The sequence below is a fragment of the Cryptomeria japonica genome, chromosome 11, assembly GCF_030272615.1.
Source record: "Cryptomeria japonica chromosome 11, Sugi_1.0, whole genome shotgun sequence".
Taxonomy (NCBI): Eukaryota; Viridiplantae; Streptophyta; class Pinopsida; order Cupressales; family Cupressaceae; genus Cryptomeria; species Cryptomeria japonica.
The window spans coordinates 164292383-164315167 of record NC_081415.1 but is presented as its reverse complement, the minus strand read 5'-3'; positions in this window follow the sequence as shown (position 1 = coordinate 164315167).

Below are 22785 nucleotides of genomic sequence, written 5' to 3'. Positions count from 1 at the left end.
TACACCTTATTGGGTGGTTTTAGCCCATGGTTTTGTAATACCATTTGACGGTTTCTTGTATTGTATCTCCTATTTATGAGGTGTGTGAGATAGAGGTTGTGTGTAAGAGTCTTATGGCTATTGAGTTGCCTCTGAATCTCTGATTAGTGGTACTCCTGCGAAGAGCTTGCTCTGCAAGTATGTTGTAATCTATTTTTGATTGTTGAATAAAATATTGAGCTGCTTTTGGAGTGTGGGGTTTTTCTCTCGAAAGGGTTTTCCCCACATAAATCACTGTGTTGTGGTATGAATGCTATTATATCTATTTCTATTTTCTGTAACTGTTGTAACGATCTGAAAAAGTTTTGCATTACTCTCCTCTCAAGGTTAGTGTAGGAAGTTGTTTCCGCTACTTTACTTCCTTACAGGTGGTATCAGAGCCTGATCACCTTTGGTTTCAATTGTGGGCAGTTGGGTTTTTTGAACTAATCCAGATTTGAGTGGGAGCTTGTGCAGAAGACACTTTTTGATCTTGTTGCAGGAATATTCAGATGGCGAGTTCGTCAGGAAGAATAGAGGTGGAGAAATTTAATGGAGGTAATTTTGAGACGTGGAAGCTGAAGATGGAAGATCTACTAATAGATCGAGATCTTTGGGATGCTGTTGATGCGAATGTCCAAAGGCCCTCAGATCCTACTACGGTAGCTCAGTATGATGTTATGGACCGAAAAGCCAAGGGTCTGATCAGACTGTGCCTGGCAGACTCTGTTCTAATCAATGTCCATGAAGAGAACTCTGCAAAGAAGCTATGGACTAAGCTTGGTGAGATGTATCAAGTGAAATCTTTATTAAATCAAATTTTCTTAAGAAAGAAATTGTATTCCTTGAAGATTGAAGAGGGTGGATGAATTGCAGACCACCTAGAAGCATTCAATATGTTGGTGGCTCAATTAGTATCCGTCGGTGTTAAGATGGATGAGGAGGAGAAATGTCAGATCTTGCTTTGTTCTTTGCCTGATTCGTGGGATTCTCTTGTTATGGCTATCGGTAGTACTTCTGTTGTTTTGAAATCTGAAGACGTGGTGGGTGCCCTACTTGGTGAAGAGATGCGAAGGAAGGTATCCATCAGTTCAAAGGAAGCCCTAACCGTTCGTGGAAGACCTAAGGAGAAAGGCAAGAAGAATGAGAAGCGCAACAAGTCCAAATCCAAAGGGAGATCAAAATCTCCTGGAAAGTCCAAAGTCATTTGCTGGAACTGTGGTAAACCGGGTCACATCCGTAAGGACTGCAAAGAAGAAAAGAAGAAGAAGAAAAAGAAAAAGTTTGATTCTGATTCTAAGTCCAACAAGGAAGATGGCGATGCATTTATTGCGGCTTTGGCGACTCATGCAGGTAATGATGCCTGGCTAATTGACTCAGGTGCATCTTTTCATATGACTTCCAATAGAGATTGGTTTTCTGAATATGAAGGATTTAATGGAGGTAAGGTGTACTTGGGTGATGATTCACCTCTAGACATTGTTGGTCGAGGTAAAGTTAGAATCAGGTTTTCTGATGGTAGAATAAAAAGGATTAATGGTGTGTTGCATATCCCTGGATTAAAATGAAACCTGTTATCTGTGAGCAAACTGATAGATGCGGGTGTGCAGGTAGTCTTTTCTGAAGCAGGATGTAAGATGATTAAGGGTGCTATGGTAGTTGCTAGAGGTGTTAGGTTTGGCACTTTGTATAAGCTTGAAGCATACACTGTTGAGTGTAATAGCACTTCTGTAAAAAGTAAATCTATGGATACTTCACTGGAAGATTTGAAGGTTTCACCTTCAGCAGATAGAAATGGTTTTTGGGTACCTAAGGGTGCTCTTTCATCTGAAGCAAAGTTACCTGCAGAGAAGACTATGTTATGGCACCAGAGACTTGGCCACATTGGAGAAAAGGGTCTAAGGACCTTGAAAAATAAAAACCTTGTTGAAGGTTTGAATGACTGTAATCTTGACTTTGATTTCTGTGAGCATTGCATTTATGGAAAACAAAACCACGTTCAGTTTTACTCGAGTTCTCATAAAACTTGTGGTGTTTTGGATCTTATCCATTCTGATGTGTTTGGTCCAGTAGATGTCTCTTCGATTGGAAAATCCACATATTATGTTTCATTTATTGATGATTTTAGTAGAAGGACATGGGTTTATTTTCTAAAGAGTAAATCTAAAGTTTTTAGTCATTTTAAAGAATTTAAAGCAATGGTTGAGTTGCAGACTGGAAAGAAAATAAAATGTTTGAGAACTGATAATGGCGGTGAGTTTTGCTCTAATGATTTTGATAGATTCTGTAAAGACTATGGAATTAACAGGCAGAAGACAACTCCGTATTCTCCACAGCAGAATGGAGTTGCAGAAAGAATGAATAGGACAGAGATGGAGAAGGCTAGGAGTATGTTGAGTGGTGCTGGTCTCGAACAAAAGTTTTGGGCTGAAGCTGTTGCCACTGCTTGCTACCTGATTAATAGGTCTCCTACATCAACTCTTGTTGATAAAACGCCTATGGAAGCATGGTCAGGTCACAAGCCTTCATTGAGACATCTTAGAGTTTTTGGTTGCGAGGCATATGCACATGTGCCAAAGGAGAAGCGAACAAAGTTGGAGAACAAGGCTGTGAAATGTATCTTCATCGGGTATAGTTATGGTGTGAAAGGATACAAGCTTTGGGACCCTGTTGCACAAAAGGTAATTCACAGTAGAAGTGTTATTTTTAGAGAAATTAAGTCTCCTTCTGTTACATTGCAGCCATAACAGAATAAAAAAGAAGATGTGATTCAACTTCCTTCTACACCTGAAAGAGTTGAATCGAGACCCCTAGATAGGCAAGAAGTTGAGAAGAGCTCGTCTAGCTCTGAATCTTTAGAAGAGGAGGAAGAACCTCCAACTCAGCTTGTTCAAAGGTCTACAAGACATAGACAACCACTTGAAAGGTATTCACCTAATGATTGGAGATGTATTTTTTCTCTGAATACTAGTGTGGATGAACCGAAATCTGTAGAAGAGGCATTAGGTATGAATGATGCAGAATCCTGGAAGATTGCTATGGAGGAAGAAATGGCAGCTTTGAAAAAGAATGATACATGGGATCTTGTACCATTGCCTGAAGGATGAAAACCTGTTGGTTGTAAATGGGTGTTCAAGAAAAAGATTGGTTCAGATGGAAGCATTGAGAAGTATAAAGCAAGGTTGGTTGCAAAAGGCTACTCTCAGGTTGAGGGTGTTGATTACGGTGAGATATTTTCTCTTGTTGCAAAAATGACATCCATTAGATTTTTGCTTTCTATTGCTACTGCTTATGATTTAGAGGTTGAGCAAATGGATGTGAAAACTGCTTTCCTTCATGGTGATTTGGAGGAAGATATTTATATGACACAGCCGGAGCACTATGTGGTGAAAGGCAAAAGTAATTTGGTCTGTAAATTGAAGAAATCTTTGTATGGTCTCAAACAAAGTCCTAGGATGTGGTACTAGAAATTTGATACATATGTGTTGAGTTTGGGATTTGAACGTTCTAAATCAGATCACTGTGTTTATTATAAATCTGATGGTGATCATTTCTTATTCATTGCATTGTATGTTGATGATATGTTATTTATTGGTAAAGGGAAAGGTATGATTTCAGAACTGAAGTCTCAGCTCGCTGCTAAATTTGAAATGAAAGATCTTGGTGCAGCAAAGCACATTCTTTGGATGGAAATTAGAAGAGATAGGGTGAACAAAAAGCTATGGCTAGGCTAGAGTAAGTATGTGAATTCAGTGTTATAGAGGTTCAACATGCAGAATTGTAGACCATTGAGTGTTCCTTTTATAGTTGGAACGAAACTATCTATTTCAGATTGTCCTACATCCCCATTGGAGATGGAAGACATGAGCAGAGTGCCTTACCAGAGTGCGGTTGGAAGCTTGATGTATGCTATGGTCTGTACTAGACCAGACATTGCCCAAGCAGTGGGAGTACTTTCTAGATATATGTCTAATCCTGGTAGAGTTCATTGGGATGCAGTCAAAAGAGTCTTCAGATATTTGAAGGGTACTTCAGAGTATTCTTTGTGTTATCATGGTAATTCAGTTGGAGACATGACTTCCCTTGATATCCATGGTTATGTGGATTTAGATTGGGCAGGTGATATTGATAGCAGAAGATCCACCAGTGCTTATGTGTTTACTTTGTTTGGTGGTGCAATTAGTTGGATGAGTAAGCGACAGGCTGTGGTTGCTTTATCCACTACTGAAGCAGAGTATATGGCAGCTACTCATGCTTGTAAAGAGGCCATTTGGCTTAAGAGACTGTGTTCGGATATTGGAATAAAACAAGGTACAGTGACAATTTACTGTGACAGTTAGAGTGCAATTAGCCTAGCTAAGAACCCGACATTTCATGCCCGGACCAAACATATTGATGTTTAGTATCATTTTGTTAGAGATATGGTCGAAGATGGTAGGGTGAAGCTAGTTAAGGTGGAAACTTTGATGAATGTTGCAGATGCTTTAACTAAGGCTGTGAGCACAGAGAAGTTCAGATGGTGTTCAGAGTCTGTGGGCCTTATGGCTCCTAGCAATTGATTCATTGTGTTGACATTCCCTTCCGCTCCTGCAAGGTGTTCGACAAGTGGGAGATTTGTTGGGAAAAATGGTGTCTCAACCTTGCATTTATTTGAGGTTACTATTTATAGTAAGTTTTCATTTGAGCACGAAATGGTGCGAAACTCTCCCTGAAGCTTCTGGTTGGCTAGATAAGCATTCTGATAAAGTTGCGTCGCAAGGTCACAGCTAGTTTTGAAGATATTAAAGTTTTTGTCTTGGAGGGGTGCGATAAAATGTTTAAACTTAATTTTGGAGGCTTTAGAGGCTCCGAAACGCCCTGAAAAGTGGCCGTAACTAGTGTAGCAGGTTACGAGGTGATAGAGCACTTCGTGAGCTTTCTGGCACTTCAAACGGTTCGTCAATCGGACACCCGGTTCTCAAGTTATGGCCTCCGGAAGTTTGTACTCCTGAAATAGGAAAAATAATTTGTATTGGATACATAAATGAGCTGTAAAAGGGAGCGAAACGTGTTGATGTGTGCTTTAACATGTCATAGGGCATCTAGAAGGGAGATAAGGTCGGCTACACCTTATTGGGTGGTTTTAGCCCATGGTTTTGTAATACCGTTTGACGGTTTCTTGTATTGTATCTCCTATTTATGAGGTGTGTGAGATAGAGGTTGTGTGTAAGAGTCTTATGGCTATTGAGTTGCCTCTGAATCTCTGATTAGTGGTACTCCTGTGAAGAGCTTGCTCTGCAAGTATGTTGTAATCTGTTTTTGATTGCTGAATAAAATATTGAGCTGCTTTTGGAGTGTGGGGTTTTTCTCCCGAAAGGGTTTTCCCCACATAAATCACTGTGTTGTGGTATGAATGCTATTATATCTATTTCTATTTTCTGTAACTGTTGTAACGATCTGAAAAAGTTTTGCATTACTCTCCTCTCAAGGTTAGTGTAGGAAGTTGTTTCCGCTACTTTACTTCCTTACACATGTGATCCATCACATAGCTAATAAATAATCCAATTTCCACAAATAAACACAGTTTAAAAATTGTCACATAAATAGTCACTCTCCCTATCTCCATCTCCATATTAAAAGGTGCATCATGAATTAATTATGTAATGGCATTAGAATTCAAAACATAATGAATTAATTATGTAAAAAAAATTCTATCAAGAAGTCAATATTAAATAGATAATATACTAATTGCATACCTCATACATTTCATTCTTCATCATCATGAACATCAAGGTCATCATCACCAACATCATCATCATCATCATCATCATCATCGTCATTGTCATCATCGTCGTCATCATCGTCATCGTCGTCGTTGTCGTCGTCGTCATCATCGTCGTCGTCATCATCATCGTCGTCATCATCAACATCTTCACCATCATCATCACCATCACCATCATCATCACCATCACCATCGCCATCGCCATCGCCATCGCCATCGCCATCGCCATCGCCATCACCATCACCATCACCATCACCATCACCATCACCATCACCATCATCATCTTCTTCTTCTTGTTCTTCTTCATCGTCATTGAGAAACTGTCGATCGTGATCATCATCCACTTCATCTTCTACTTCTTCGGTATCTTCTTTTTTGGTATCTTCTTCTTCCATCACATTATACTTTATCGGCCTTCCTCTTGGATCATGTCTAACAACAAATTACCAACCTGGTTTATGTGGAACCTCTAAGTAAAATACTTGCTCACATTGGCTTGGAAGAACATAGGGCTCATCCTCAACTGGTTCAAATGACCTTGTATTTAGCATTATAAAACCATTATCATGTTCAATAACAGTTCTATTAGGATCATTTTTATTCAATCATAGCTTGTACCATTTGACGACGAACAAAACTAATTTGAAGGAATTAAAGTCACACTCAAGTATATCATCCAAAATGCCATAGTATCGATTTTGAGACTGTTGAGGATTTATGTCATTTCTCGATGAGATATTTCTCACCTCAAAGACTACAGTGATGCCAGAATCACAAGTTTTCTTCGTGTCATCCAACTTTTTTATGCGAAATTTATGACCATTGCAGCACATAGCGTTATGGTGTTTGACCTGCGATATGTCAAACATGTAAAATTTATTGCATTGTGAGTTGATAAACATATGGGTGATTAATAAATTTATACATACCTGTTTATCTCTTAAACCATATGCTAAATCAATTTCCCTTTGCGTAACATTGGAATCTCTATTACGATGTGCTTCTTTAACTAATGAAGCCACACCTTCCCATGTTAACATGCATCCAGAATGTTGACAACGTTCAATCCATACTATCATCCAATCAAGATTGTTTGCAATATACAAATGTAGTGCATCCCACTCTCGACCAGCTTTACAAAAAATAAATAGACGTCTTACAATTGATTTATTTTGAAGATTAAGAATTAATTAACTACAATAACATCTTATAATTACCTCTCGCTTTCCTCAATCTACCTTTCCCCGTCAAGTACTCCCCTTTGAATTTGTTAATGGTGTTGGGATCCCAAATGCGATCCACATGGATCTTTGCTGCAAACTTAGGAAGATATTTAGAAATGTACACCATAGTCTAGTATACCATATATCCCTCCATCATAGAACCCTCAGGATGTGCTCTTTGTCAAACCAAAGCCTTCAAAAATTTCAAGTGCCTCTCAACCATCCACATTGACCTAGTGTGTACAGGTCCACACAATTCAATCTCCTCAACTTGGTGTATGAGGTAGTGTTCTTGTGCATTGAAAAAAGCTCGAGGTAGACACTTTTGCATTTCACACATTAAATGAGGAATTTTTCTCTTCCAATATTTTATATTGTCTTTATGGATATCTTTACATGACAACCACCTACAAGGTATTCAAGACGCAAAAAAAAATATCACATAACAAGTAAAACAAATTGCAAATATAATATCTATACAACAAACTAAACAAATATCACTACTTACCTCATGTATTTTCCAAGATCATATATGACTTGCTTGACATTATTGTTGAAGTCATCTGGGAGAGATAGAGATAGAACGTACTGCAACAATTATAAAATTATCTTTTCATTTTTTTGTAACATAATGAAAAGTACACATACGCGTAGTACTTAAATACATACTAAAAACACGAGCATGAATTACCTTAATGAAGGTATGCCAATCATGCATTTTCATCCCTAGCCCAAATTCACTTTTCTTTGATATGAGATTGTTTATGTTAGCAACAAATCCTGTGGGAAATCAAATTTTTTGTATGACTTCTTTTATAGCATTGCTTTGCTAGTCCGTTAATAACCAAGGAAGCTCACTTATATTAATTTGGTCTCCATGGCTATTTGATTGAATGACATTTATCATTGCATGATTGGAATCTTGAATGTCACTACATATTTTGACAATTTTTTCTTTGTCACGCCTTCCATCCAATATTTTCCATAATGTCTTTGTTATATTCTTTCCAATATGCATACTATCAAAAAAATGAACAATTTGTAACTGCTCATAGTAGGGAAACCTACTAAATTGTTGGGGATAACTTTTTAGTCCCTTAGGAAGGTGGTCATTTATGCCTTCACGACCTTCATGATCATCAATCACATCATCAGTAAACAAAACAAAATAGAAAAGATGTTTTATGACAAACCAATAGATGGAATGGCATTACCTTGACGATTAATTCTATTATATTCCAACTTCCATAGGTGAGGTGTCATTCTTCATGGCTTTGATGTATTTTCTTCTTTCCCATTGAAAATATATTTTTCAGTATTTCAATACTTATGAATTTTGTGGAGAAAGTGCCTATACTCATCAAACACCTTCTTTTGTAAACTTTTTGAATGACGAGATTTCATCTTTGGACGACAAACAGGACATGCAAATTTTCCCTTTGTTTGAAGACCTACAAGATAATGTATAATTGGATTAAATATGATAATTTTTTGAATTATAATGTTCATGCACAACTTAAACACTATAACATACCACAAAAATGTGTTAGCCCCGGGGCATCGTGTATTGTCCATAGAAGCATCGCATGGAATTGAAATTGTCTTTGTCCTATTGGTCTAGAGACATCATACATAGTGACACCATTCCATAACTCCAGCAAATCATCAATAAGAGGCTCGATATATACATTCATATCTTTAACTTGGTACTTACCTAATCAAATGAACAAAAACATTACATAATTATTATGACCATTTTACTACAATATTTATAATTAAATTTAGATGGCTATATTTAAATGATAAAATACCTGGAACAATCATTGCCAACATTATGTGCTCCCTCTTTATTGACATCCATGAAGGAATGTTATTATTGATAACAAAAATAGGCCACACTGAGTAAACAGATCTCATCTCTCCAAATGGATTGACACCGTCCGCTACCAATGGAAGCCTGAGATTACGAGGTTCTTCTTTAAAGTGTGGCCACTTTTCCTCTATGAAATGTTGAACCATCCACAGGTGTTCGAATAATGTCATCTTGACTTCTATTGTGTGCATGGTAATCCATAAATTGTGCCAAGGTAGTGCACTTGAATAATCGTTGCATACGTGGAATAATGGGAATATAGTGAAGAACCTTGTGAGGAACCCTTTTTGTTATTTGATTTGTTTGATATCTACTGATATGACATTCAGGGCATTCAATTCAAAATTCATGTTGTTTGTGATATATAATATGATCATTGGGACAAGCATCTATTTCTTAATACTCCATTCCAATATCTTTCATAACAACAAATAATTCTCGGTATGAGCGAGGTAGAATATTTTATGGTGGTAACAAAAACTCACCTATCAATCTACAACAAAAAAATATAATTTGTTATAATAAAGAATATTAATGGTACATCATGATTCACAGTTTATTATGACATATATGACATACCTTAACATACGTGACATTGTTATGTTGGATAAACCATTCATAACCTTCAAGTTCACCAACAACAATACAACGGAGAGAAGAGTTGCCTGTGAGCCTTCGTAAAGGGCCTCAGATGCCTTCTCAAGTAGAGGGAAATCATGAACAACATCAAGGTCATCTTCATTATCATGATCAGTTGTGCGAGTACTAAATGAGTCATGGATAAATGTATTTGTACCATCATCTTCAATTGTGTTTTCTGGCTCATGATCGTCATCTTCCATGGGATCATTATCTTCAGCTTCGATATTCACACCTCCATGTTCGTCCACTTCAAAAACCATATTCTCAGGGTTATGTTGATCCATACCATGTGCTCTGGGGTGCTCAACCTATATAAAATTGATAAACATAAATAAACCGTGATCATGATCTCATCATCGCGTGATTTATTATGTATATAAATTGTCAAAACGATATAATGAAAAACTTACCAATGGATGATAATCATGTCCACCTTCAATGTGACCATGCAGCCTACAATTTTTCTTCGTTGTTTTGATTAGAAGTCTTCTAGTCTTTAACCCCTTACAAATTTTGCATGGACAATAACATTTTCCATCACCTTTTCTTTTCAAGTTAGACCACAATCTAGCAATTGTCTCCTTATTTTGTTGTTCGTTGATATTGTTTGACATGGTCTTTCTTCACAGGCAAGAAAATAGAAATTATCATCATTGAACAAAACATCTTATTGAATTTAGATTTCTAGTTTTCTTATGGTACATCACACAACATGGAAAACAAGAAATACTCAATAAATAACAAGATTCATTGATCTAGTATTATCACAATCTGCACTTGGCCTTCAATATTTTCTCCTCCTAACACTGTTTATCCATTACCTGCCAAGTACAAAACTCTAAAACCCATGGCTATTAAAATACATAAGATAACAATGTAGCATCGTATAATCATCTGTTATAAAACCAAAGCACTTGGGAGTGATTCTTTTGTTTGTCACCATCCAGGAAAACGGTGTCTATTGGAGCCTTGAATAACTAACTAGAAAGATTTTTAATTCCTTTTCTTTTTCCTTCTGATTTTTTCACTGTCACTTCCATCCTTCGAATCAGATGCCCTCACCCTTTTCTTTCTTCTTGTTTTTTCATACTCATTGTCATGCTTTGAATTATTTTTCTTTCTTGGTGACTCCTTACTACTCTCACTGTCAATTTCACTCTCAGAATCTGAGTCTGATGTATTAGAATCTGATGAACCTAATGAACTAGAAGAATCATCATTAGAGGTAGATTCATCTGACTCAGGAATAGAATTTTGTTGCTACATTACAAGCCTTGGTATATTCTTCAAATACTCACATAAACTCTCAGTGATACCACCAAGACCAATAGAAGTAAAGAAATTGATAGAAAACCATGAATTTTTGGGATTGTCCTTTGGAGAAATTGAATCAAAAGACTCCTACATTGTTGGATCATTCAACCTTTCATTAAGCAACAATATACCAAGCTGCTCTGCCAGCTCCTGCAAGAGAATCTTCATAAAAATATGGGAAGAGGAAGTAGTATCTTCCTTTGTCAGACGTATATAAGCAAGACAATGCCATGGAAGAGCATCTGTGCCAAGTAAGTGGGCAAAAAACTTTGCAACATTACGCAATTTATTTATTTCCAATTTGTGTATCATAGAATACCGTTGTACAAAACACTTATCAAAAAATTCCTCATAAATTTTATTGATCATACAAAATCTTTGCCCAAGAAGACCATAATAATGAGGGTATGTTCTCTCTTGACCAGGTTCAAGCTTGATCTTTAGTAGCTTATGACTAGCTTCCTCAAAATCAACACTTGAGATGATTGTCAAATAAATTGTATGTCTTAAATTGACCAAGTTTGTGTCTGTCTCATCCTGTATTCTATATGCTTCCTCACCTTCCTTTTCATCACAATCATCATCATCATCATCATCATCACCTGAATCATTCTCCCCTTCTGCTTCATCTGAAGAAGCATATCCAAGGATATCTTTCTTTAGTTTTTCATAGGTTGCCTCATGCTCTAAGAAATCAAGATCTAGCTTGAAAACATCCAAACTAGATTCTTGATCAAGTTCATCTTCTAGGAAAACTTCATGTGTTAACTGATCTGGATGGACAGTTAGATGACCCTCGAACTTAGCTTTTTGAATTGCAAAAAGGCCTTCAATTAAAAACTGTACTTGTTTGTCAATTTCCCCCTCATGGAGAATACCTCTAAATCTTTCAAAAATCCCATAGAGACCTTTGGGTGAAAGGTCTTGCAACAAAGAACCACATTCTTTCATGAACCCAACAACAACCTCTACACTGTCATCTATGGGGTTCTCTAGTAAAAGGGTGAGAAGTTCCAAGGCAATGATCTCATGTGCAACTTGTTGATTCACTAAATGAGCTATGAATTTGGTTGCTGCTATCAACATGTGCTTATCATTGCATTTGTATGCCTTCTTAAGCTGCAAAATAATTCTTTGCAAAAGAAGATTGCCAACTTCAGGAAATTTTGTATTTACCATAGAAACCAATGCAGCAAAAACACCTGTAAATCCAGGGGATGCCATTTGGGATTTCATACAAGACCTACAAAATAGACCCCTCCCACAGATGAGATTCTCTACAAACAACTCTGGAATGATGTTCCTGATGTTAGATGCATTTACCTTGTTTACTAACCCATTGATACTCTTCCGAAGGGCATCCCATGTCATGCGCTAGTAGTCCACACTGCTCTTATCTTTCACATCTTTCATCATTTGAGCCAGCTTAAATGAGGGAATGTAAACACCCCCAGTTCTTCCAACACCCTTCTCAGCTCCTCTTACAGAACTTTCACCATTCCCATTCTGAGATGGAGCAGACACAACACTAGAAGTTTTCACTTCCACTGCCTCTATGTCCCTCTTGTTTCCAGAAGCCCCTTTACCACTTAATTCATGCTTATTTCTGTACATAAACCCATCAGGAAGCATGAGTTTTTGCATATAAGCTCGCCCAAATATTTTACAGTTATTTTTCATCAAGATTCCCTCAGGAGCTGGCAGATCCTGCTTCCATACTTTAATTCTATTTTCTCAAAGGACAATCCTAAAAATCCATGCATTGCAAATGACTTTTTACACATTTGTTGGTTGTGGTGGCATCACAAAGAGTTTACATCAATAAATGAAGAACATGCCAATGCTTTTAATGCAGCAGTAGAAGTCTATCTCTTATTCAATATCTCTAGTGAAACCTCCATGATCTTTTATTGGAGTAGAATTTGTTATATTCTAGAAAGGGTCTTGTCCTTTGTTGATGGGATATTCATCTACCTCAAGAAATAACTGTTCTTTTCTCCAACAAGAAGTGGAACTAAATGAAGATCTAGCACCATGAAATGAATCCTCAAAAGGATTACTATAGCTAGTTTTGGTAGATAATGATCTGGGTAAAATACTAATATGGCTTTAGGAAACATTATGTACTAGCTTAGCATACTCTAACAACTTTGGTGTGACATGCTACATCCAATTAAGTCTCCATCGGTATCTCTATTGTGTTTATGGATTGGGATTCAATGTACTCTTTTTATATGCATATTTTACTTTCAACTGAGGAGGTTTGTATGTACTTACTTGTCTTTTGATTGCATCCCTATTTCAAGAATTTCTTCTATCAACAAATCATTTGTTGTAAGTTGTACAAGTGGAAGCTTGAACATGCCTTCCATGCTAGCCTTGTTGATACGTTCAACACCATCTTGTACAACAAATCTTTAGAACTCCACTATTTCATTGAAGAGTGAGTAGTAGGGACAATCTAGGACACTTACAGAGGTCTTGCAAGAGAGATAAATAGACCTAAATATTATGGCTTAATAATGATCAATAGGTAAACAGATAAGAAACTCTCAATATAAAAATGAATTTCTCAATTGTCTTTACTAGAAATGGATAGATCTACTTATAATGGCTTTATATATGTATGTCAACTTTAGACTCAATCCAAGAAGAGATAGAACTAATATGCGATATCTAGATTTATGATCTCTATAACATAACAATCCCATAATTATGTTTCCACGCATCTATACCACAACACAAACATCATGCTAGTGTTCAGCCATAGCAATTGATATCCTAATTATAGAATGTGAAATATGCACATAACTATGAATAAAGATTAAGAAAAACTAAGAAAGATGCTTATTGCAAACATAAATGACTAATGGACAAGAATTGAATTCATTGTAGATAGTTTTGAATATCAAATTCACTTATTTGTGTGCATTTAGTAACTCATGTACTTGTGGCCAACCATTTATCTCTTTCATAAATTAAACACTTATTAATAACATTAAATGGCTGAGTAATTATGTTTAGTTGAAATTGAAAATAAAATATTTTATTTAAGGATAGCTCACACTATTCCCTATCATATTTTAGACTCTCGGTTTTGTTAGTAGTGGTTTAATGTCTTTGGAGCTGATCATTGCATTTCTTTAGTTACGTTTGCCAGCGTACTCCTAGCCAATGCCAAAATGGGAGCTTTGGAACAGGGTATGGACATCCATCAAAGCATAAAAGATAGAGGAATTTTATCAGATGTAGTTGGAACTGCTCTGTTAGCATGTATGCAAAATGTGGAAGCATAGACAAGGCACGGGAACTGTTTGATGGATTGCCTCAAAGAAATGTGGTTTACTGGACTGCAATGATTGTTGGATATGCACAAAATGGATTTGTTGAGAAGGGTTTAGAAACTTTCAAGCAAATGCAATCGGTAGGTGTAAAGCCAAATTTCATGACTGTTGCTACTATCCTCCCTGCCTGTGCCAAAATGGGAGATTTGGAATAGGGTATGGACATTCATCGAAGCATAAAGAATAGAGGAATTTTGTCAGATGTTGTAGTTGCAACTGCCTTGGTAGACATGTATGCAAAACGTGGAAGCATAGACAAGGCACGTGAACTATTTGATAGAATGCCTGAAAGAAATGTTGTCTCGTGGACTGCAATGATTGCTGGATATGCACAAAATGGATTTGTTGAAAAGGCTTTAGACACTTTCAAGAAAATGAAATTGGAAGGCATAAAGCCAAATTCTAGAACCTTTTCCAGTATCCTCCCTGCCTATGCAAAAATGGGAGCTTTGGAATAGGGTATGGACATCCATCAAAGCATAACGGATAGAGGAATTTTGTTAGGTGTTGTACTTGCAAATGCCTTGCTTGACATGAATGTAAAATGTGGAAACATGGACAAGGCTCATGAATTGTTTGATATGATGCCATAAAGAGATTTGATCTCATGTGAACAATCAACACATGCATATATGGGAGGAAGGGATTGCTTCTACAAAATTGAACGCTCACTCCTCAATCACAGTTCTATGGTTTTATGAGATTAAACTAGGGCAATTAACCACCACATGTATGTTTTTTGCAACATGAAATTAAAAACTAGGGCAATTTGAATTTACCTCCTGTGTGGGATAGCAAGCAATTCCATAAATGCCTTCGATGCAGGTTTGATGTTCTTGGGGGTTGAAGTCACCACGGACGCCTACGTGAGATCGCAATGCACAAATGAATTCCCCTCTTCCTTTTTTTTAAGTAATGGTCATTGTTGTCAAAATTATGATGAACTCGAGCACTTTTTTGAAAAAAAGAAAATTCTCATTGCTAATGCCTTCTTCATCGAAACCAAAAGGGAAATTACCATCGGAATTACGACAAATGCGGGCATTTAAAAAAAAAAAATCAAATTTGGCCACAATATACCTTCTCCATCGAAAATCTAGTCCAAATGTATTAGTGAGGAGTCTATTCTCTTCCTCCTGATCATCAAATTTCTTTGCCAACTCTGCATTGGTCACCATGCTATTGTCTCCTATAGATTCCACTAAGGACATTTACTCACCTAGCCCAAATCTTATAGGCTTCGATACCAATTTGATTGGGTTTACCTGGCTGATGTTGCTCAAATCCACCAACTCACCAAGCCTAGTTGCACTCTATACCTCCAAGTCCTTCTCAATCTCTTCTAGGGCTTGATTCTTGACCTTTCTAAGGTGTATTCTTCAGGTGTTTTGGTTAGGAACCCTACCAATTCCCAGTGCTTCTCAGGTGCTCAATTATCGCTTCTTGGCTTCAACTTGTCAAACTGACCTCCTGCTATTGTGAGATGATGCAAAGGTGTGGAGGTGTATACTAACATGTTTTTTATGCATTTGGGGTCCATTAGTGGCTTGCAATCATTAGGTTTCTTACCGACTTCAACATCTTGCCTAGAAAAGGGCTATAAGGAATGAGCCCCAATTAGGCCTCCAAATCCGATTTTCTAGGGCTTGAAGGAAAATGATTCAAAGGACCCCAAAATAAGTTTGGATTTTATTAAAAGATACACCTATTCTTAAAGTATTTTTTTGGTTTTGGCCCCTGGTTTCACCATATAATGTATGAACCCCAAAATGAGGGTTTTGAAGGGTTTACTAGGCCTTTAACCTATAGTGAATGAACAAGTTAGGGTTTTGGTATCAAAAGGATTTGTAAAAGATTCTCCCTACATAGAAAACTCTTTCCCAACTCGATGGACCCCTCCAAACTCTAAAATGGTGATTTGGCACACACCCCTGCACTTAGCACTTCGTTTTAACCTTATTTCCTCTAGCTAGGTTGCTCCTGGACTCACCTACAATATGGTGACAGTCATACTTAAAATCCTCTCCAGAACTTGAGCTTTCATATATACAATTTATAGGTGGTTGCCTACCATTTCCCAACTAGCCGTGATGGCAACACGTGTGGAACTCATGGGGCAACCATATTTACAAGAAAACTACTATATGCAAGCCAAGATTGGCTGTTTGCAAAATTGAACAAGAAAACACCAATGAATAGTATTTACAAGACTCTAAATTGAACCAAAAACATAATAACACACAATAGTAACTCAATCCATTTCTGGATCAATGGATTCAATCCATATTCAATTGCAAAATCAGTAAAATCAAGCCAAAATGCTACCAACAAGACTGAAAATGAGTAGTTTCAATTGTTGAACTTACATCAGACACTTTTCCAACCTTGGTAAACATGCAAGAGAGGGTATATATAGGTTTACCATGTGTGGATTCCTCCTAGGGCATTGGACAACCCCTAACTCCACCGCTAACCAATTGAGGACAAAAGTTGTCATGACAACTTTTTGCAACTTTGTGTTTTTTGCACTTTTGGTTTATCCAACCTATAAGATCTATTCCAAGTCATCACATATGAATTTTCAAACATGTATAAGACCTAATTAACCCTCCCTAATTCTTATACCAAGTTTTGACACTTTTGACCTTCAAGAAGGTCAACTACCTACTCAAACCCACTATTTACACAAAAATGCAAACCTAAGAAGAATGAACTCAACCTAGGCCTACATTGACACAAAATACTAACTCTTGGACCATCCTGGAGTCCTTATTCACTAGTGACTTAGCTAGGGTTAGTACAAGCCAAAATTGTGAAAGCTAATTTGCCTAAGTCCTAGGTGCTCCTGCACCATAAAACAAAATCCATACTTATGCTTTCCCATGGTCTTGAAGGAATGGGAAAAGGCTGATACAGGTCTGCATTTGTGGACTTCCCCTTTTCCTTTTGGCATATCACACATGTTTGCACAAATCTCTTGACATCTATCTATAGTTTGGGCTAAAAGTAGTGCCTCTTCACTAAATCTAGTGTCTTGTCAAGGCCAAAGTAGCCTGCCATTGCTCCATAATGTTTCTCCCTAATTATATTTAATCTCATAGAGCATTTGGGTATACATAACTGTGCACCCTTAAATGAAAATCCATTTTGAATAAAAAATTCAAAGTAATCAACATGAAACCACTCATCAAATGAAGCACATACCTTATAGATCTCTCCAAAGTCTTCGTCATCCTCATACATGGCTTTTAAGGAGTCTATTCCCACACTCTCCAATTGGATCTAATTTGTAGTTAGGACTCTTCTGCTCAAAGCATCTAACACCTTATTCTTGACCCCTTTCTTATGCTTAAGAGTGAAATCAAATGCTTGTAGAGTCTCCACCCACTTCATATGCTTGCGATTCAACTTTTCTTGGCTATTTATAAAACTAAGGGCTTGATTGTCTGTGAAGACTATGAACTCTTTTGGCAGCAAGTAGTGTCTCCACTTTTTCAAGGATTGTACTAAAGCATACATCTCTAGGTCATAGGATGAATACGTCCTCTTTGCCTCAGTTAACTTCTCACTGAAGAAGGTAAGAGGCCTTCCTTCCTAACTGAACACTGCCCCAATAGCCATGTGACTGGCATCACACTCTACTTGGAAGATCTTGTTGAAATTAGGTAGGGCAGGGACCGACTCCTCTACAAATTTTCTCTTCAATGTTTCAAAGGAGTTATCTACCTCTTCTATCCAACTGAATTTGCACTTTTGTCCTCCCTTTATGGTATCAAGCATAGGAGCACAAATATGGCTAAAGCCTCTTATAAATTTCCTATAGAATGTGGCTAAGCCATGGAAGCTTCTAACATCATTCATTGTTCTAGGTGTAGGCCAAGACAGTATGGCACTCACCATAGGAGATTACAAATCCTAAGTAGATGATCTCTTCCTGCATAAACAAACACTTTTCCAAATTGATCATTAACTACTCTTCATGCAATCTCCTTAGGACCTGGTCTACATGTTTTAGGTGCTCTTCTTTGGTTTGACTGAAAATTAGAATGTCATCTAGGTAGACTATGACAAACTTTCCTATGAAAACCCTCAAAAATTCATCCATTAACCTCATAAAGGTGCTTGGTGTATTAGATAAGCCAAAGGGCATGACTTTCCACTCATACAACCCCTCATTTGTTTTAAATGCAGTCTTCCACTCATCTCCTGGCCTTATCCTAATCTGATGATAGCCACTTTTCAAGTTGATTTTTGTAAAGTATCTAGCACCCCCCAAGCAATCTAACAAATCATCAATCCTAGGCATTGGAAATATATACCTGATAGTAATTTTTTTGATAGCCCTTGAGCCGGTACAAAGTCTCCAAGTGCCTTCCTTTTCGGGTGCCAAGACTATAGGGACATCACATGGGCTCAAAATTTGGCCAACCAATTCGGACTCCAACAATTTTTAATCTATTTTTCCATCTCAACATTCTAATCAGGTGTGAGCTTGCATACTACTTTATTAGGCAAGATGGATCTAGGTATAAGATCTATGCAATGGTTTATATCTCTCATGGGAGGTAGTGACCTTGGCATGCCATAAGAGATGACACCCTTGTACTTGTTTAGTAGCTACTGCACAACAAGGTCAACTAGCCTCAATCTGTCTTCTTTCTTTTCTTCAAACTTCTCCACCTTTGTCATTGTTGGACTAGGAATAAGGGCATAAGAAACAATGCCTTGATCTGCCATGTTCTTCATGAATTTCTTTCCTCCTAACATCAACACCTTGGCCTCCTTTGGTTTGGTTTCCTCTTCCCTCTCCATCAAAGGTAACAACTCAATCACTTTTCCATCTTTGGTGATGGAATATGTGTTTCTAGCACCATCATGTTCTGCCTTTAGATCAAATTGCCATGGCCTCCCAAATATAAGATGGCAAGCATCCATCTTTGCAATGTCAAACAACAATCTATCCTTATAGGTTCCAATCTGTAATTCTACCCAAGCCCTCTCTTCCACAACAAATTGCTGACCTTGGGTGAGCCATGAGACCTTATAGGAGCAAGGGTGAGGTAGTCTCCTCATTGTTAGCTTCTCCACCTTTTCTAGAGACACAAAGTTTTCAGTTGAACCAAAGTCTATTAGAACCTTGCATACCTTTCCACCCACTTTGCAAGTAGTCTTGAATAGGGACTTTCTTTGTGGGGGCTCTTTGTCAGCCATCTTCATGGCAGTTACTTCTCTTCTGATCATCAAAGCTTCACCTCTTTCAGGGTAGCCATAACTATCAGGGGTATTGACACTTTGGTATGTATTTGCACTTGCCACACTTTGGCAATTAGCTTCTAGAACTAAGTTACTCCTCCTTTCCCCCATGGAACTAGTAAGTTTGTTAGGACATTTGTCGGCTGTGTGCCCTTCTTGATTGTAGTTATAAAATTTGATTGAACCTCTACCTTGAGATCTTCCCCTGAATGGTGGTATTCTTTCTCTGAAGTTACCTCTTTGATTGTATCCTCCATTTTTATTGGAACTACTCTCTCCTTTAGTGCCTTCTTGATTGGTTTCACCTCGGTTTCCAAAACCATTTCCTTTACCATTGAAAAAACTTCTTCCCCCTTTCTGTTGTCTTCCTCTTCCTCTACTATTCTACTTTTGTCTCCTCTTGATCTTCTCTTCCACCTTGATGGCAAGTTTATGGCATCTACCAACGGTATCCAGGCTAAGGAGGTTTAGTTCTTCTTGAATGTTATACCTTAATCCATTTAGGTAGCGGGCAACTTTTTCTCTCTCTTCCTCCTTTGTCTTAGACTTCATACATAGCCTTTGGAACTCCTCAGTGTAAGAGTTCACATCCATCTCCTTTTGCTTGAGATTTTGTCTCCTCTTGTGAAGTTGAATTTCATAGACTTTGGGTACATAGGCCTCCTTTACTAAGGCAACCATCCTCTTCCAAGAAACAATCTTGGGTTTGTTGTCCTTCTCTCTTTCCTCTTGGACAAAGTTCCACCAGGTTAGGGCGGCTCCCTTCAACTTGGACTTAACAATCTTCACCTTCTAGTGTCCTGGAATGTCTTCACATTAAAAGAAACTAGACAGGGAGTCTATCCAATCTACCACTACATCTGGTTCCATCTTCCCAGTGAAAGTTGCCAAATCAATCTTCTGCTCCATGGTTTCCTCTCCATCGATTTGAGGGCATTAAGGAAGTGCCTCTGATCAAGAGGAATTGCCTCTTCCTCTGGCATAGGGATCTCATCTTCATCCCCTTCTTCACCACTACTAGTGCCTCCATCTTCCTTCCCATATACTCTGCCTCTCAACCTCTTTAACTCCCTCTACATTGCCTTGCAACCAGTGGCCTACCCTCTCACAATCTTTTCCAATTCCATGTTGGTGATCGGTCCTCTAGGGACTTCTTCTTCTTGTCCCTCTGCCATTTCTCAAATCTCTATCTCCTTACCAAAGCCGTTACTAGCTTTGATACCACTTGATGCAAAGTGCTCCTTGTATCCTACCAAACACTCCAAGATGTATGACACTGACCCCTCAAAACAACAATAGGATCCTATCAAGGAAAGGCTCTAAAACATCAGTTCAACACCTCACAATCTCCAAGACTCATACTTACTCAAATTGGGTAATTTGATCCAACATACACCTTGAAGCCTCCAAGGGTTACTGACCATTACCACATCTATTTTGGGTCAAACATGACTCACTTGAACAAGATCAAACACTAGTTGTAAGGGTTCAACACCATTCCCTATAACACCTTCACAATTAGGCCTTTCTACTAGTAGCCCTTTGAAATGGGTAAAGGGACCTTAAGTCCAAACTTTTCCAAACACCATGAAAAAAAAGTCATGGATTCAAATGCCCTTTTGGGCCTTACACAATTCCCCAAAAGGAAGGGTCAAGGTTTGACAAACAAAGGTCTAAAGCCGGTGAAGGTCAATTGTCCTAAAGGGCTAATTAGGTCTCCATTTGTGAAGCAACTATGTCCAAATGAGAAAACCATAAAATCAAAACCCCCTGAGCATGTGGGGAACCATAAACTATCATGGATTCCAAGGTTACATGCTTGGAATCATCACCATTTGCATTCTAAGGTAGCTTTGTTGTTTAAGGACTAGGTAGCCACATAGAGATGTTTACCTAGGGTCGGTTCAAACACACCTCCATTGCTCCTCCTGCAAAATGCTTTTGGAATCTTAAAATAAACTTGCCATACTTTCATTTCACCCAATCCCATGAGTCTCAGATTGATAAATTGCAAGTTATGGTCATGGAGAAGCAAAACCCTAGTTTTTCGGGCACCTACAACAAAATTGGAATAACAGGAGCAAAAAACATAATCTTAACCTCAAACCAAAACCAAATCAAAGGTGACTCACTATTATAAAAAATTCACATCATTTATAATTGATCCTAATCCGTACAATACCATACCCCATACCAAAACTCCAGAATTGCAGGAAAAACTCAGAATTTCATTAGTTTGCAGTCATCAAAACTTTCCTCCGTATAGTCCCTCCTTGGGAATTGGATCCACAAGGTGTATATACAACTCCATAACTACTCTTAACTGAAAACAAGAGGTTATATCTATTGGAGGAGTTCAAACAAACAAAAATGCAAAAAGTGCATAAAAGTTGCTTATGACAACTTTTGACAACTTTTGGCAAAGTTGTCAAAATGTGATTTCTCGCCTCCTAATGCCTTGGATTAAGACTAACCCCTCCTAAAACACCCTAGAAGCACTAAAACTACTAGGATAACTATGTCCTCCACACAATTGATCCCCTTTTGTCCAAAATTCCTAATTGACTTATCAAGATACCAAAATAGGAGTTTGGCTCACAAGATGGGGTCTTTTATTACAAACATGCAATGCATGATTGAAACACATGTAAAACATCCTAAAGACATGTTTGATTCCTTATCCTTCCTCCTCTGAGCTTTATTGATCAAATTGAAGGGGTACTCCTTCTCCACATACCTACAGAAAAGTATGGAAATGGATTTAACATTCTCAGGAAAATGGGATACACTAGAACAGGTCCTATAGGGAAAAGAAAAGAAGGTATATCAGAACCTATCCAACCTCACACTCAGTAGGCTATAGAAAAATTAGGCTTAGGATATGGACAAGTTACTTTACCAAAAGACACATCTTTTAGCCAACAACAAGAGAAATATGAAAATAGACAAGAACATCTGGCAATTGAAAGAGAAGAAACATCAGCTAAACAACAAGCACAAGAAAACATGAAATGGGAAAAAAAGAAGCAATCTTCAAATCAACAGGAAAAAAAACTAAAAAAACCTCCCAAGCAACCTTAAATCTCAATCAAAAAAAGCACAAACTTGGTACTAATCAAGGAGAGCTCATAGCAAGGTTGACATAACTCAATCTCAGTCTTGAAGAGGTTGAATACGAAAGAAGAAAAGATGAAGAAACAAATCAAACACTATATGAACAAATATGTGGATTATAAGCTGCAAGTGATATAGATTCTAATGAATGGGAATGGGATTCCTATCACTCTGAAGAATCAGCTGAAGAAAATTGCTTTGAGGAAGATGTAGGAGTCGATGTAGTTCACGCGTATGCAGTGA